Below are 18,845 nucleotides of genomic sequence, written 5' to 3'. Positions count from 1 at the left end.
CATGCTCTATCTGAATCATGAAAGTTTATTTTGGCCTAGACTGTCCCTTTAACTAGTGTTTGCGAGGCAGGAGTGCGGCGGTTTAGGGATTAATATATTTATTAAAGTGGCGGCGATGTCCGGTCGGCAGATTAGGGGTTAAAAACTTTAGTTAAGTGTTTGCGATGTGGGAGGGCCTCGGTTTAGGGGTTATTAGGTAGTTTATGGGTGTTAGTGTACTTTTTAGCACTTTAGTTAAGAGTTTTATGTTATGGCGTTAGCCCATAAAACTCTTAGCTACTGTCTTTTAAATGCTGTAGGAGTCTTGACAGGAGAGGGTGTACTGCTTACTTTTTCCAAGACTCGTAATACTGGCGTTAGGAAAATCCCATTGAAAAGATAGGATACGCAAATGACGTAAGGGGATTTGCAGTATGCTCGAGTCGCGGAAAAAAAGTGAGCGGTACAACTGTACCTGCCAGACTCATAATACCAGCGGGCGTTAAAAAGCAGCATTGGGACATCTCAACGCTGCCTTTTAACCCTAACGCAAGACTCGTAATCTAGGCGTATGTGTTTAACAAGTATTTCCACCACAGCCATGTTTTACTGGAATTATTATGAGTTACACATGCTTCAGGGTTTGCAGCACTATCCACATACTGTACAAAGGTATAATGCCTGTTCCTCCCTGCATGGGCAGAACTACTTTTGGTACAACCGGTGCGGTGGCACTGGGGTCTGGGGGGGGGGGGGCATAGTGCAGCACAGCAGCCAACTGTTGTGTGTGTCAGGCATGGCTGCACCTCACTGAACAGGCCCACACTAGGCTGAAACATAGGTCTGGGGTTTTTCTATTTCTCTTGTTCAGGGAGGGATTGCCTGGTATTTCGGGACTGGACTGTTTAGTAAGGACCAGATTACTATATATATATATATATATATATATATATATATATATATATATATATATATATATATATATTTACATACATAGCTATACAAAAGGAATGTTAATCTCTGTGAAAGGCACATGTTAAGCAAAAAGAGGCTGCTCCTATGGTGGTAACTCGCCATAGAACAAGCTATTATGCTATTGTTTGTTCCCAAGTTGAGCGCTTCCCTCTTTTTTGTACTGGGGTCTGGGGACAGTGGCAGACCGCACAGCAGTGAGCAGCTGACAGGGAGGACACACACGGAGCAACCTGCTCTGCTCCAACATGGGTTGGGGAATGGAGTGCACAGTCTATGACAACAACATGGAGGGATTTGAGCTGCCTGGAGGCCGTGTACACACAGAGCACACATGGAGCTGTGACCGTTCCAAGTCAGTAGTAGCATTGTGGGGGATGGGGGATATTGGTTGCTGCATGGGCACATCTATGTGGAAAATTGCAACAACTTAAGAATTGCAAGTGACCAGTAGTTCTGACCCTAGTGACATTCTGGAGAGGATCTGTGTATATATTTGCATTAATGGTGGTTTATTTAAAGCCTTTTCTCTTGATAGTCTGGAAAGCAAAGCTGGTTTAAAGATCACTTTAGTCTTTAACTGGTAATCAAGATATTTGACCAGACCCCTTTGTGATCATTATGTGCTAGTGTTGGCACCACTTGTCATTAAACAAGGTATTTCCAATATACTTCTAAAGAGTCCATAATACTAAAAATCTGATTTTGGCAATCAACAGAACCTGCTTTATTGCTATTGTGCTAAGCTTCTATAGGAACAATTATTTGTGCAAGTGTGTTTAAAAGAGCCCAAGTTTCGCTCAGCTCCAAGACACTGTCAGTGGCACTGTCAGACATTTTTTTTTTTAACTGTTACTCAAAATTCAGAGCGGGCAAGAAGAGGTAATGCAGCAGCTACCTGTCCTCCATTTGGAGTAATTGCCGAATTAAATATGTGGCCATATTTTTAGAGCTTAGAGACTTATATGATTTGTCTGGTATTTATAGTTACTTACATTATATATACTCTATATATATATATATATATATATATATATATATATATATATATACTGGTCTAAAAGAGGCTGCTTCCGAGTGGTAAATCGCCATAGAACTAGCTAATGAGCTGTTGTTTGTTCCTGCTAGAGCGCTTCTCTTTTTGTATGCAAATTAATATGACCCTGGGGAAGTCTCCCGATGGGGGAAACCAAATGTGGACTCCTTGCCCAGTGTGCTTGGAGGAATATAGCTGAACATCACTAATGAGGTCCATAGGATGCCGAAACGATCGTCTGGGGTTGTCATTTTCCTTGTTCAGAGGAGAATTGCCTGGTATTTTGGGGCTGGACTGACCTTACTTGGCGGGATCAGACTGATATACTTAAGTAAAGTTTTCCTTTGTGAAAAGCACACTGGTCTAAAAGAGGCTGCTTCCGGGTGGTAAATCACCATAGAACTAGCTAATGAGCTGTTGTTCGTTCCTGGTAGAGCGCTTCTCTTTTTGTATGCAAATTAATATGACCGTGGGGAAGTCTCCCTATGGGTGATGGGGGAAACCAGACGTGGACTCCTAGCCCAATGTGCTTAGAGGAATGTCGCTGCACCTCACTGACGAGGCCCATAGGAGGCCGAAACGATCGTCTGGGGTTGTCATGTTCCTTGTTCAGAGGAGAATTGCCTGGTATTTCAGGGCTGGACTGACCTTACGTGGCGGGATCAGACTGATATACTTAAGGAAAGTTTTCCTTTGTGAAAAGCACACTGGTCTAAAAGAGGCTGCTTCCAGGTGGTAAATCGCCATAGAACTAGCTAATGAGCTGTTGTTCGTTCCTGGTAGAGCACTTCTCTTTTTGTATGCAAATATAAATATATATATATATATATATATATATATATATATATATACACACATACACAGGATTTCTTGGACCAGGGTCCTCTGTTCATTAGGTCCCCCCTTGCCTCCCTGCACACCCAGCCGCATGTGTGACTCATAACTGTCCCGGAAAACATGGCTGAGGTGACAACCCTAATTTAACTCCCACAAAGAGGCTGCAGAGAACTGCTTGTCCTTAGCAGGAAATAGCCAATGGACAAAACACAGCAACAATTGCACAACACACTGCCAATCACTACTGTCAATCACAGTCTAAATTCAGCTTGCGAGCAATGCTTGTGGCTCCAGAGCAGGACTTTCTATGTTGAGTAATGCAAAATGTACACACTCTAAACAATTAGAACATGTAATTTTGCACTACAGTGTGCCTTTAATAGTTGGATAGACTACAAAGTCCCTGGAAATCCAGGGGATGTAATTCTGTAAATAAAGTACTGGGTATCTGCTCATGCTCTTCAATAGTTGCTATGGTAGTCAAGTATTATCAGTCATTTTGCACACGGCGCTCTTGTTTTTACATAATGCTTACGTTTCAGAGAGCAATAGTTCCATCAGGAAGAGTTACATACTTTCAGCTGCTGCATGGTCTGATATACTGGAGATCTGCACAAGTGATAGCTGCTGACCAAAGTTTCTGTGTATGGCACTCTGCTAATTACACTTTATATTGCAGTAATCAGTTTTCTCTATGTATTTTATTGATTTTTATTCATGACTTTTTTATGATTTTTTTCCCCTCTGATTTATGTTCTAATCCCAAGAAAATGCTTTTAGCAACTTAAAGTGATGGTAAATAACAATCTCCTCAAGGCATGGGTGGAAATCTATTAATTTCCTTGAGAAAATATGTATCTTTTTTTTTTTATTTTAAAAATACAGTTTAAAAATCGATATTTTGAATTACTGTCTCTCTCATTTAATATGCAACCACCTCCCCCCCACAGATATTTATTTCTATCTTACGGGACAGTCATGCCGTATGTTCAATATAAAAGTATAGTCCACGCACCTGATACACTCTTTGCCTTGTGCAGTTTATTCTAAAAAATAGTTGACTGCTAATGTAGGGTAAACAATAAATCTGCAAGGTAACTTCATATTTCACCAAGAGTGTCACCATAACATTTTTTAGCAATCCCCTTATGCAGCACCTTATCAAATTCATTTAATTTTAAGTAAAAATAGGATTTCATATTTATTTATAAAATGCCATACAATCTTTTTTGTTTCACATTTCAAAAAGTGTAATATACAGTAATTATTTATTTATTTAAAATATGAAACAAGATTTTATGAAGGTATATATATTGTGCATTGGAAACATTATATATTAAGAATTTCTGGGGAAAAGCAAGCGGGGATACTTGCCTAGATGTACTAATTTCCTATGCAAATATTTACATTGATTTAATTTTGAGACATGGAGGATTTTAATTTCAGTTTTTTATCTCCCCCCATAATTTTAATGAATTTTGGTTTAACCATGAAAATAACTTTTCTAGAAAGCACTTTCATGGTTAAACCAAAATTCATTAAAATTATGTAGAAAGCACTTTTTTTTTTTTTTTTTTTTACGAATCCCCTAAATAGGGGGTTAAGCAACACAAAGCAACACAAAGGATAGGAGTCACACATACACATTGCACATGTTTAATTTTTGTTTGCTGAATTATTGGAGGTATACATATGGATAAATATATTACTAATGCACATAGCAATACAATGTCTAAGAGACAGAAGACACAAGAGAAAAAGCAGAATGTTAGTAGGAAGTCACAGGGTGAAACCTCCTTAGAGGGAGGAGGAGAAGAGGGATCACTTCTAGGGGAGGGAGACTGGGTGGTTAGGAAACTCTCAGAGATGTTTATGCCACATTTTGATAGGATTCAATCTGAAGTTTCCAAATTAGCAGAAGACTTTAAAAAATTTTCAGGGAGAATGCAGGAAGTAGAGGATAGAATATCTGAGTTAGAAGATAACCAAAATAGGATAGAACAAATACAGAGTAAGAATAGCAGCCAGATCTTGGAACTATGCGCAAAAATCAAAGATTTAGAAAACAGAACACGCAGGAATAACGTAAGAATAATAGGTCTACAAGAAGGAGGCACTGACAAGAGCCTACAGGAATTTATGTCAATACAGCTACCTAAGATATTAGGGGTGGAGGAAAATGAATTACCAATAAAGATAGAAAGAGTACACAGAATAGGGGCACTAAGGCAGAATGCTACTGAGTCAAAACCCAGAACAGTAATTGCTAAATTCCTAGACTTCCAGGATAAAGTTAAAATGATGAATTTATATAGGAAGAAAGGCAGCCTGGAATTCGAAGGGAAAAAGCTGTTAATGTTTAGTGACTACTCTATGGAAACATTGAACAAGAGAAGAAGAATGACCCCCTTGTGCACAAATTTAATAGCAGCAGGGCATAAAGCAGTGGTTATATATCCAGCAAAACTGAAATATGTGGGGGAAGAAGGTGTAAAAATATTTGAAGACCCAGAAGAAGTTAAGAATTATTTTAAAATTGGATAAAATACAGGGATGAGATTGAATAAACATAGGAATTTAGGGGTTTTGAAAATCTTGGTTATATATTGTATGAGTTTAAATTTTAAAGATAAAAGAAATCAAGCGATAGGTGGAAAATTTTTATTTTATTAGGTTTGAACTGTTTTATTACTTTCCCTCCCCCCCCCCCTTTTTTTTTTTTTTCTTTCCTTTCCTTTCGCCCTTTCCCTCCTTTTCTCTCTCCCCTCCTCTTAGGTGTCCTTGCAGATTCCCTTGCTCCTTCTCTTAATGCTCGATGGTTATCTAGAATATGTTCCAAAATGTATGAATTAGAATGGTAAAGGAAAAACTGAAGATAATTACATGGAACGTTGGGGGATAACATCTCCCATCAAAAGGAAGGCCATAATTAAATATATGAGAAGATTAAGTACAGATATCGCGCTAATACAGGAGACCCATTTAAAAGAGACTGAAAATGCAAAATTAAAAAGTACCTGGATAGGTGAAGTTATTGCAACTGACTGTAAAGCAAGAAAGAGAGGGGTTGCTATATTAATTAATAAAAAATTGAATTATAGAATCTTAGAAAAAAGTATAGAGGATAATGAGCGTATAGTTATTATTAAAATGGAAATTAATTCTGAAGTTTTTACAATTTGCAATGTATATGGCCCCAATGAGTTTGATAAAGACTTTTGGGAGGAAGTACAATATAAACTATTGGGATATTTAGATACAAAAGTAATCTTAGGAGGCGATTTTAATATGGCTCCTATAATGCCAATAGATAGGTGCCAAGCTGGAAATAAAAGGAAGATAGGTAGGAACTCTCGAAGAGAGACTAAGATATTTAAAGATATATTTGCTAATATAGGTTTATGTGACTTATGGAGATATAGGAACCCAGGAGTTCAGGAATACACTTGTGTCTCAAAAACCCACAGGTCATATTCAAGGATAGATTTACTTTTGGTCCCAAAAAATTTAATACCAAAAATTACAGACATATCTATCTATCCTATAACACTGTCGGATCATGTACCGGTAGGTTTAGTGTATGGGCATCAAATCAAGAAAGGGAATAACTTTTTTTTCCCAAATACCTGGCAGAAAATACAGAATTCTTTAATTTCCTTAAAAATAAAATAGAAGATTTTAAGAAAACTAATAGCCAACACATAAGGGAACCATTATTGTTCTGGGAAACAACAAAAGCAGTTTTAAAATCAGAGATGATCACTTTTATGGCTAAAAAAAAAGGAAATTAGGCAACCTAGAAATACAGCTGCTAAATACCTTAAATAACGCATATAATAAGTATCTAAGAGACGCCTCTATAAACAATTGGAACAAATATATATTGGCTAACAATAAAAGAAATCTATTTATAATGCAAAGAGCCACGCAAGAAGAGGTTAGGGGTAGAAGTAGATTCCAAAGATTTGGTAATAAGTCTGGTAGATATTTGGCAGCTCTAAATAAAATACATTAAAAAAAAAACAGTCATTGCCAGCATAAAAAGAGAGGATATTAATATATCCTCTCAAGAAGGGATTTTAAAAGCTTTTAAAGAATACTATTCTGACATATACAGAACACAGGGAATAAATTGGGAAAGGAAGAAGAATTTTTGGGATAAAATTAGAGTCCCTCAAATCTCTGAAGCTCAGCTGGATTGGGTGAATCGCCCGATAGAATTGGAGGAAATAGTTGGGAAGATTAAATCTCTTCCAGCAAACAAAGCGAGTGGGCCAGATAACCTCCCAAATGAGTTTTACAGATTAATGAGCACAGAAATAGCACCAATACTGGAAAGAGTTTATAATTTCTTATTTTCTCCTCTACAGAAGCCTAGGATAGATAGGTTTATGGACTCTATTACTATATTTCTACTTAAAGCAAGGAAAGAACATCAGGATATGGCATCTTACAGACCCATTTCACTATTGAATTTGGATTTAAAAATATTAACGAGTATAATAGCTGACAGGTTACAAAGAACGATCCCGACTTTAATACCTCCAGATCAATCGGGATTCATAAATGGTAGAGCATCTTTCTATAATATTAGGAGAGTGACAAATGTTATTTCATATGTTTGGGCTAACAAGGATAAATTTATTAAAAAAGGAGAAGACTTACTTCTACTAACCTTGGACGCACAAAAAGCATTCGACTCGATAGAATGGGATCATCTTTTTCAGTCTTTGAGTATGTTCGGGTTTAAGGGAAATATCTTGGAATCTATAAAAAATTTGTACTCCTCCCCAAAGACCGCCTTTTGTATAAATGGTCAACAATCAGAATATATAGAAATGTTTAGAGGTACCCGACAGGGGTGCCCCCTTTCACCAATATTATTTGATTTAGCGCTTGAGCCATTAATGATTCAAATTAGAGAGTCAATTAAAGGTATAAGAATTGGAAACACTGAAATAAAAGTAGCAGCATATGCGGATGATATGTTAATTTTTTTAAGAAATTCAAAAGAACAGATCCCAATAATATCGGACTTAATAGAAATATTTGGGTCATTCTCTGGGTACAGAGTCAATATACAAAAATCAGAGATCTTATGGTTACTAAAACAGAAAGACTCTATTAGAAATCCTAAGTTCAAGGTAGCGGACACATTTATAAAATACCTGGGCATAAACTTTTCAAATACTCCAGGTGATTGGTATAAGTTAAATTATGAGCCATTGCTTCTCAAAATCATAGAAGAGATTAAGAGATGGACACATTTACCTATAACTCTGGCGGGGAAAATTAATATGTTTAAGATGATAACAACACCTAAAATTCTATATTTAATGCAAAATTTACCATTAAAAATAAAAAATAAAGATTTACTATGCATTAAAAAAGCATTAATTCAATTATGCTGGAAAGGCAAAAAAGCTAGAATATCATATGCAAAATTGTCCATATCAAATGAATGGGGAGGATTGGGCCTACCTGACCTAAATTTATACAATCAGGTGTTTTTGGTTAAAATAGTCTTGGTTTGGATCTCTAACAATAATAAATTCTTAGATCTAGCATTAGAAGAAAATATGGTAAAACCTTTCAGATTAAAATCCTTAATACATATGGACTATAAAAAGCTACCAGATAGTGTTAAAAAATGTTCTGGCTAAGTGGGGTAATACACAAAACAATTTGTGCAAGAAATGCAGCTTCGAAAAAGCAGACATAGTACATTGTATGTATTCATGCCCTAAGATTAATACCTTTTGGCTAAAAATAAGGTACTGGTTAGAAAAAAAAATGTAAAATTAAGATGAGTATTACTTTGAAGGAAGTTTTATTCTTAGCAAAAGGATTAGAATATGGATCGGTTACCCGTTTAATAAATACCATAATATTAATTGTTAGGAATATGATACTATGTGAATGGAACTCTAAAAAGAGCTTGAGCATGAAGGTTTTTCTAAGACGAATACAAAAACATATGACCCTCGAGCAATTTGATACAAATAACCAATCTGAAAAACAAATTGCAAAATTTATGTCTAAATGGGAGTTTTACATAAGATCATTAGATCCTTCAATGCAACTAATTATTATTAAACCATTTGAAAATTCATTATACATTCAAGAGGAACAACTTAGAGGGAGCTGGAGGATGCTTGGGGAGAGAGAATAGGAGGTAGGGGCATCTATTTTTTTTTTCCCTTCTTTCCCCCCCCCCCCCTCATGAAACGATAAAGGTTATTTTACTTACTACATGTAACAAAGAAAATGTGATATGTAGTGTGTATTCGCTTTGATTTATTTAGAGAAATAACCAAGTATTACATAAATGGAAAAAAGAAAAAAAGAGAGAAAGAAAAGAGAGAAATGCTATGATGTAATTTATGTTAATAAGTGAATAATTGATTTTTGTTAAGAAAATGCTGAAACATATTTGGATATCTAACAATGGATGCATTATTCTGTTTGTGAAAATATATTTAAAGTAACTCTCAATAAAAAAAAAAGAAAAAAAAAAAGAAAATAACTTTTCTAATGCAGCAACCAGAAATCTATCTCCTACTGATGAGTTCCAAAAAGAACGAAACAGGCTTGTCTAGTGAGTGATTTCTGGTTTGATGTCATAATCTTGTTTAAAAGGATCGCTGTGTCAAAACAGTAATTTTGAAGCAAAAAAAATGAGAATTTGCATATATAATTTGCATATCTCACCCACAATTCTCTTGTTCATTGGAAACATTGTATATTAAGAATTTCTGGGGAAAAGCAAGCAGGGATACTTGCCTAGATGTATTAATTTCCTATGCAAATATTTACATTGATTTAATTTTGAGACATGGAGGATTTTAATTTCAGTTTTTTATCTCCCCCATAATTTTAATGAATTTTGGTTTAACCATGAAAATAGCTTTTCCAATGCAACAACCAGAAATCTATCTCCTACTGATGACTTCCAAAAAGAATGAAACAGGCTTGTCTAGTGAGTGATTTCTGGTTTGCTGTCATAATCCTGTTTAAAAGGATCGCTGTGTCAAAACAGTATTTTTGAAGCAAAAAAACTGAGAATTTGCATATATAATTTGCATATCTTACCCACAATTCTCTTGTGCATTAGAAACATTGTATATTAAGAATTTCTGGGGAAAAGCAAGCGGGGATACTTGCCTAGATGTACTAATTTCCTATGCAAATATTTACATTGATTTAATTTTGAGACATGGAGGATTTTAATTTCAGTTTTTTAACTCCCCCCATAATTTTAATGAATTTTGGTTTAACCATGAAAATAACTTTTCCAATGCAGGAACCAGAAATCTATCTCCTACTGATGAGTTCCAAAAAGAACGAAACAGGTTTGTCTAGTGAGTGATTTCTGGTTTGCTGTCATAATCCTGTTTAAAAGGATCGCTGTGTCAAAACAGTATTTTTGAAGCAAAAAAACTGAGAATTTGCATATCTAATTTGCATATCTTACAAACAATTCTATTGTGCATTGGAAACATTGTATATTAAGAATTTCTGGGGAAAAGCAAGCGGGGATACTTGCCTAGATGTACTAATTTCCTATGCAAATATTTACATTGATTTAATTTTGAGACATGGAGGATTTTAATTTCAGTTTTTTTATCTCCCCCCATAATTTTAATGAATTTTGGTTTAACCATGAAAATAGCTTTTCCAATGCAGGAACCAGAAATCTATCTCCTACTGATGAGTTCCAAAAAGAATGAAACAGGTTTGTCTAGTGAGTGATTTCTGGTTTGCTGTCATAATCCTGTTTAAAAGGATCGCTGTGTCAAAACAGTATTTTTGAAGCAAAAAAACTGAGAATTTGCATATCTAATTTGCATATCTTACAAACAATTCTATTGTGCATTGGAAACATTGTATATTAAGAATTTCTGGGGAAAAGCAAGCGGGGATACTTGCCTAGATGTACTAATTTCCTATGCAAATATTTACATTGATTTAATTTTGAGACATGGAGGATTTTAATTTCCGTTTTTTATCTCCCCCATAATTTTAATGAATTTTGGTTTAACCATGAATATAGCTTTTCCAATGCAGGAACCAGAAATCTATCTCCTACTGATGAGTTCCAAAAAGAATGAAACAGGTTTGTCTAGTGAGTGATTTCTGGTTTGCTGTCATAATCCTGTTTAAAAGGATCGCTGTGTCAAAACAGTATTTTTGAAGCAAAAAAACTGAGAATTTGCATATCTAATTTGCATATCTTACAAACAATTCTATTGTGCATTGGAAACATTGTATATTAAGAATTTCTGGGGAAAAGCAAGCGGGGATACTTGCCTAGATGTACTAATTTCCTATGCAAATATTTACATTGATTTAATTTTGAGACATGGAGGATTTTAATTTCCGTTTTTTATCTCCCCCATAATTTTAATGAATTTTGGTTTAACCATGAAAATAGCTTTTCCAATGCAGAAACCAGAAATCTATCTCCTACTGATGAGTTCCAAAAAGAACGAAACAGGCTTGTCTAGTGAGTGATTTCTGGTTTGCTGTCATAATCCTGTTTAAAAGGATCGCTGTGTCAAAACAGTATTTTTGAAGCAAAAAAACTGAGAATTTGCATATCTAATTTGCATATCTTACCCACAATTCTATTGTGCATTGTATATTAAGAATTTCTGGGGAAAAGCAAGCGGGGATACTTGCCTAGATTTTCTAATTTCCTATGCAAATATTTACATTGATATATATATATATATATATATACACGGAAGAAGAAGAAAACTCGATCCTCAGGTCAAAATTGGTAAATAAAAAGTCATTTTATTGAATCCATTAAAATCCCTGGAGGGGTCCAGTACAACGAAAAAACATTGAGCACTGTGTACTCAAGCTGACATGTTTCGGCTGAGTGCCGTAATCATAGCTTGATTGAGTGCATCAGTGCTAAAGCTTTTAACAGACGGTGTTGTTAGTGATTGGATAAAAACAATTACACACCTTCAATGTTAAGACTAGATTGCTATGTTAACCCTATCCCTGCCTAATTTCTATGTGCAGCTACCAAACAGACTATCTGTTATTAGAGGAACATAAAAAAGGTTTTATTATTATTGTTAAGTGTGAGAGGGGGGGGGGGGGACCATGACATTATTGTGTTGTATGGCTATAAATAAAGAATTATTTTATATATTATATGATTTTATTTTGCATTATTTTGTTATATTTTATTTTACAATGCCTAACCTGCTGCCTGTCTCCTTTGTATAAAAAGAGCTATTACCTGGCTACCTTAGTAACCTATAGTAATTATACCTCGACTAGTAATTTCTGTATAGTGTTATACTTTTTGTGAATTACTGCTGTATTTATACAGGAGAAGGAGAATTGATTTCTCTGCTGTGAGCTATGCTCGCTAGTTTAGCATCAAAAAGTATTGTGATACTCCATTTATATGCATACTTTATTTATGAGTTGATTCTAATTGCTAAAGATAATATTACAATTTTGTTATTTAGATGAGAAACAGTCCTGGAATGTAACTTGTTGTTACTATTTATTTGTTCTCCTTACCAATTAGTGGTACCTACTTAACACTGTAAATAGATGTAGTGTTATTGCCAATAGTTTATGAGATCGTATTCGGAGTTCAAGCCCCTTGGTACTCTTGTTTGGAGCCTGAAAATCCAATACATTTCTCTCTTTCCTAAAATGAGATTTCTATCCCCACCTCTTAAAGGGGTTTTGATTTTCTCAATGGCTTGCCATCTCAGGGTGGTACTGCTTTTATTGTGTAAGTCTTTGAAGTGCCTGACCAAAGGGGTAGTTGCCTCTCCCATTTTGATTGTGGACAGATGGTTTCTTATTCGGACATTCACTTCAGTTGAGGCGAGTCCTACATACTGTAATTTGCATTCCACGCATGATAGAACATATATGACATAAGAGGATGTACAGTTTAGGCAGGAGGTTATTTTAAACACTTCACCTGTGACCTCAGAACGAAATTCGTTCGAGATGGCAGCTTTTTCACATGGCTTACATCTAGCCCTGCCGCACTTGTAAATCCCCCTATGTCTCAACCAAGAACTTTCTTCTGTGACTGAAATTCTTGGTAACTCAGAAGGTGACAGATAGTTGCCTATGGTTTTGCTTCTGCGATAAGAACACCTAAGGCCCTTGTCCACACTACTTACTAGCCTATCATCGGCTTTAAGTAAGTGAAAATGTTTAATATACCACAGATATCCTTATATTCTGTGCTATAATCTGTAACAAATGTGACTTTGTCTTCCTGAGTAGAAAGATTAGAGGGCCTTACTGATCCCTGTAACAGTATTTTCCTATCCAATCTGTCCACCTGTGATTGTGCTTGCTTTATGGTATATTTTGGATAGCTTCTCTGCAGAAGTCTCTTCTCAAGATTTTTTCTCTGTGCCTGGTAAGTACTCTCTTCAGTACAATTCCTCTTAGTTCTAATGAGTTCACCCTTTGCCACTGCCAATGGAACTTGTTTAGGGTGGCAACTCTTTGCATGTAGCAAAGTGTTTTTAGTAATCGTCTTCCTATAAGTGCTGGTTCTGACTTTACCATTTTCAGCAGCTGTAAGTGTAAGGTCTAGGAAGTTTATCTGTCTGGCATGGGTCTCATATGTGAACCTTAGGCCTATATTGTTATTGTTTATTTTAGCCATAAAATTGAACAGGTCACTATCAGTACCCCGCCAGACAAACAAAAGATCATCTATGTATCGCCTATAAAAGGCGATACATATTTTGTGGTCATTTTCTTCTCCGTACATGTGGGACAGCTCCCACCAACCCATAAAAAGGTTGGCGTATGAGGGCGCAAATTTCGCCCCCATCGCTGTCCCACACCTCTGGAGAAAAAAATCCTCATTGAACCTGAAGTAATTGTGATTGAGAAGAAAATGTTAAACCTTCCCCGTGGGGAATGGAGGAATAAAGGGCTATGACATCAATTGTCAGCCACTTAAAGTGGCCTTCCCAATTGAAATCTTCCATGAGGTTCAGCAGATCTTTCGTGACCCTTATGTGGCTTTGCAAGGAAACCACAAATGGATAGAGTATGGCATCAAGCCATTGTGACAGATGCTCAAGGAGGGACCCTATGCCGCTCACAATGGGCCGTCCCTGAACATCTGCCAAACTCTTGTGCACTTTTGGAAGATGGTGGAATATGGGCACGATAGGATTCTCTACAAATAGAAAATCATGTGTGTTCTGATTTAGGTGCCCATCCTCCAAGCCATCATCCAGAAGTGTTCTCAGTTCCTTTTGAAAAGAAATAGTAGGGTCCCTCGTAAGCCTCGTGTAGTTGTTGATGTCATTTAATTGACGTTCTGCCTCACTGATATAAGCACTTCTGTCTTGGACAACCACTGATCCCCCCTTATCCGCTGAGCGGATAATGAGATTTTTGTTTTTCTGAAGTTCTAAGAGAGCTTGTTTCTCTCTGTAAGACAAATTGAATTTGTGCTTACCACTTCCTGTCGTATGGGACAGTTGTGTGAGATCTTGCTCAATTCTGTTATAGAATGTTTCAAGGATAGAGCCCCTAGACCATATGAGGTAAAATACCGACTTTTTCTTGAAACCATTGAAACTCTTAACAGTATGTGCAAGATTTTCAGTGTTTCCTGTACTCTGCCAAACTTTGGAGTGTGATCACATCACAAACTTCTGAAAAGTCTAATTGTGTTGAATTATCAGGGCCATGCTGGAAGGATTGTACAATCTCAGGGTCTTCAACCCTCATCTCGTTATCCCCCTGGAAATGTTTTCTAATGGTGAGATTCCTGATTAATCTATTTACATCCAGCATGGTCCTGAAAAGATCAAATGAACAAGTGGGGGCAAAGTTTAAACCAAGACTGAGTACTTTCAATTGTATGTGTGTCAAAGTAGTAGAGGAGAGGTTGATAACATTAAACTCCTTTATTGATATTTAATTGCTCTGTTTCCTCTCAGGGGATACCTGTCTTGTTTGTTTTGTCCTATCCCAGTTTTGTCCTGAGCCTGGTAAAAAACCTGCTCGAACACTCTGCGGTCTTCCCCTGTATTGGTGATGTTACTGGTTGTCTGCTGACTAATGCTACTCACATATTTAGATGCTGTACCACCTTTCTGTGTATTGTGTGGATGGTGATTTTGAATTGAGTTTGTTTTGCTCTGTTTTACTTGTATTACCTCTGGGACACTATCTTGTAAAGTGACCTGCTTACGTGTATTCTTGAGTATCCCCTTAGGTGCAGCCTCCTGTTCTTCCCCCCCTGAGGCTCCTGTGTCTTCTCTTGACTAAAATTCACTATCTGAAGTTCTACCTGGGCCCATGTGAGTACTGTTGGAGTTTTGTTTAGGTCCTCTACCTCTTCCTCTGTTTCTACTACGTGATCTCCCCCTTCTATTGTTGGACCTCCCACCTTGCCTCCTGTTGGTATGATTCCATATGTAAACTGTTTGTGTATCATAGTCAAGTTGGTCTCTTAGATATTTTGTATGTTTTCTGTTCAAGACAATATTTTTGGACTCTATGAGTGCTGATCTTAGAATGCAGTCAAATTTGGGATAATCTATCTCCAATTTTTTGCTATTCAATACCTGTTGCAACTCATCTATTTCTTTTCTGATAGTATCAAGCATTTTACTTTTATACATTATAAGCAAATTCATTAACGAACATTCTGTCAGTATGAAATTCCAGTTTGCAATAGATTCAGAGTCCTGTGTTTCAAACGTGGGAAATTTGTTTATCCTCAAACCCCTTGGTATGATGTTAAGTTTGGTGTACTTTTCAAAAGTCCATATATCAAACTGGAGCTTGTATTCTCTGACAAGTAGTTGCTCCATTTTGTCAAACAGTTCACTTAGTGAATATGTGGATATGTCCAGGGAGAATACTGTATTAAAGTCTTGGTCCCCATAGCCCCTCTCAGCTGCTGGTAGCAGGGAATAAAAGTTAACTGTAGACCCCTCCATAATAAAATTGTGCTCTGAATGTTACAGTACACAGTAATGCTGCCAGATAGCATTAAATTAAAATAACAAACATCAAAGTAAGGAATCTGTGTTAGTGTAACAAAGGCATAATGTTTAGTCCAATTGTCTTAAACATTTGAGTTCTTTCTGAGTGTGCTTACACTAGCGACCTCCTTAAAGGAATTGGAATGTAGGAAACACTGTGCTTTTTCACAAAACCTCAGGGTCAGGGTATGCGTATCAGACCGTGGCTATACAACAATTTCAGTGTGTGTATAAGTGCTGGGGACCGAGCCCCATACAGCCTATGGCTGCCTGCAACTCACGATTTTTGGCGTGGCCTCTCTGTCTGATACCGCAATCCTCCTGCCTCCATCGGGATGAATGCCTCTCTCGTTCCGTCCTGCAGCGTACAGCTCCAAAGCTGTTTGAGGTGTCTGTAACGTGAAGTGTTTCCTGTAACCACGTGATAGACTGGCGTCCAATCCCTGCACCGGATGCCTGTGCTGAATCAAATGTCGCTCTGTGATGTAAGCACCAAGCCCGATGTAAGATCCTACATCGGGCTTTACCCGGGTAATCCTACGGTAATCCTAGGATTACCCAAATGCTTCTGCATAACACTAATGGAAGTGGAAGGCCCTCTAGTGGGCCTGTAGCAAAATTAAGGGATAACTGACTTGAAGTCTGGAGGGTTCTAGAAGTGTGTGTATGCTACAATGTTGCAAATGTGTGGGAGGGTGTACCTCTTGCCTTTATAGGGTCCTGTTCCAGTGGATTCGGCCTCTTCCTGCCTCCAGACTTCGAGGAGAACTTTCTTCAGTGCTGGATATCTTGAATTTTAGGCCTCAGTGATCATGAAGCGTGCCAGGCGTACTTCTTTGCCTCCCAGGAGGTACAGGGATGCGGTGGTGGAGTCTTCAAGAAGGAAGAGACCTGCAGGAGGAAATGAGACATCAGACCTGGAAGATGTGGTACCCCCTACCCCCAAGATAGGGTTCCCAGTAGGCCCTCTAATGCAGCTAGACAGAGGGTTAGGAGGGAGCTGAGTTACACCCCTACAAGCAGGGCGGGGGCCAGGGCGGGCACCAGGGCTAGGGGAAGAGGAGCAGGGAGAGCGGTTCCCAGGGATAGTTCTGCCCAGGTTTCGGCTATGGCTGAGCCTGATGCGGGGGAGGCCAGGGAGCATGGAGCAGACATGGGGGCCCTGATGCAGCAGCTGCCGACGCTCCTGCCGGGTGCTCTGGCCATTGTCTTGGCCCTCGCTCAGTCTCTGGCCTCAGACCGGGGGCCGGGCGGCGTTGAGCAGGGCCTGGATGGTGCCGGAGGGTCCGGTGGTAGTGCCGGTGGTTTCCATGGCCAGGCGGGCTTTGGGTCTTCTGGTGGTGCGGGGCGTGGCCACGCCCCCGCACGTAACGTGCGTCGCGTCTCCTCCCCCTCCGACGGATCTTCTGGGGAGGAGTGCGGTCGCACGTGAGTACAACACCGCCCTGCAGGACGACCGGAGGAGCCTACCGGAGCAGCCCGTAGTAAGTTGGGGAGACTCCCGGCGGCGACGACGGTCGCAGGTTGTGAGTGCAGCTATGAGCGGGGAGCATAGGCAGCAGGTGCGAGGCACGCAGGCGGCTCAAGTGTTAGAGGCGCAGATGACGCCATCACGGCAGCTGGGGACATCCAGGCTCAGGGTTACAGGCAACAGGTTAGACCTCCTATAGAAGCGGAGGTGGTGTTGCTGAGGGGTAGTGGCACGAATGGTGCTGTTACCGCTATGAACAGGGATTCTATCGCTACTGATCAACCCCAGAGACAGGAGCAATGTGTGAGAGTTTGCAGGGGATTAGGTATAGGCACAAATGATGCCTATAACTTTCAGGAAGCAGTCTGTCCGCCTCAGCCCCCTTTTCAGCAAAGGGAGCAGATGCAAGCTCCTGGCAGTGGCCAGGAGACAGCCAATAGACAGGGCAATGCTAATGCGAATCATGGGTCAGGTGCTATGGGTGACAAAGGTGACTCTCTGCAGGGCCAGTTGAGGGGTGTGAATGTATGTGACAGTGTGGACAGCCCGCAGATCGCTGCTGAAGTGCAGCGTGAGGTGAGAGAATGCGTTAGTCAGGCATTAGGTGTTCAGGAGGATTTGATTAGAAGGGCTGTGGCTGCAGCACTTGGGATGCAGGAGAGGGCTAGGGGTGGCTAAAAGGAGGGTGCGGCCCCTTCTGGGGTCCTCTTCGTCGCTCAGAGTACTCCCCAGTCTGTTTTGTCTCCTCAGGTGTCATCTGTTGCAGAGCAAAGAATGGAGGCTGGTACAAGCAGCCAGTGCACGGCGAATGGAGGAGCTGCAGAACCTGCTAGCTCAACAGCAGGTGGACGCCTACAGCCATCGGAAGGGACTTCGCAGCAGCTGTCGCAGGCTGGTGAGTGCACCATCACTGACATTACACACACTAATATGGGGTCTTCATCTAGCGACTCAGGCTCTGATAGCGAGACAGGGCTAGGTTTAGTGGGTAAGGGCCAACAGCAGATCTTTAGAATGATTAAGAAATTGGTGGCAGCGCAGGTGCAGGCGAAGGCAGGCGCGCCGGGCGTTGTAGAGAACAATTCCTCAGCGCAGGTGGGGGATGCGCCGGCAGGGCAGGTGGTGTCAAGGAAAGTGGCGGTGCACGGGGATTGGTACCCGTGCCTAGTCCACTCACTTTACGGCCATTTGAAGGCTAAAGTGATTAAAAAAATCCAAGAGGGTAGATATGTGAATATCTACGAACTCACTCCGGAAGCCTTTAGAGCTAAGGAGAGGGTGGCCGAGGGCTCTGGCCCCAAAAAAGTCCGGCGCCAGGAAACTTATGATGAATGGCAGGCAGGATATAGGGTGTTGGCATCCTGCTATGTTGATAGGTGGCCGACTCAGGGGCATAACCTTTTTAAATATCAGGACACGATTGGTGACATTTACAAAAGGTTCAAGGAAGGTGCTTGGAGGGATTACGATTTAGCATTCCGCAAGAAAATGGTGGGCAACCCCATCTTACACATCGGGACGCAGGATATGC

Source organism: Bombina bombina, chromosome 5 (genome assembly GCF_027579735.1).
Source record: "Bombina bombina isolate aBomBom1 chromosome 5, aBomBom1.pri, whole genome shotgun sequence".
Lineage (NCBI taxonomy): Eukaryota > Metazoa > Chordata > Amphibia > Anura > Bombinatoridae > Bombina > Bombina bombina.
The sequence above is the reverse complement of the archived record's forward strand: the minus strand, read 5'-3'. Positions refer to the sequence as shown.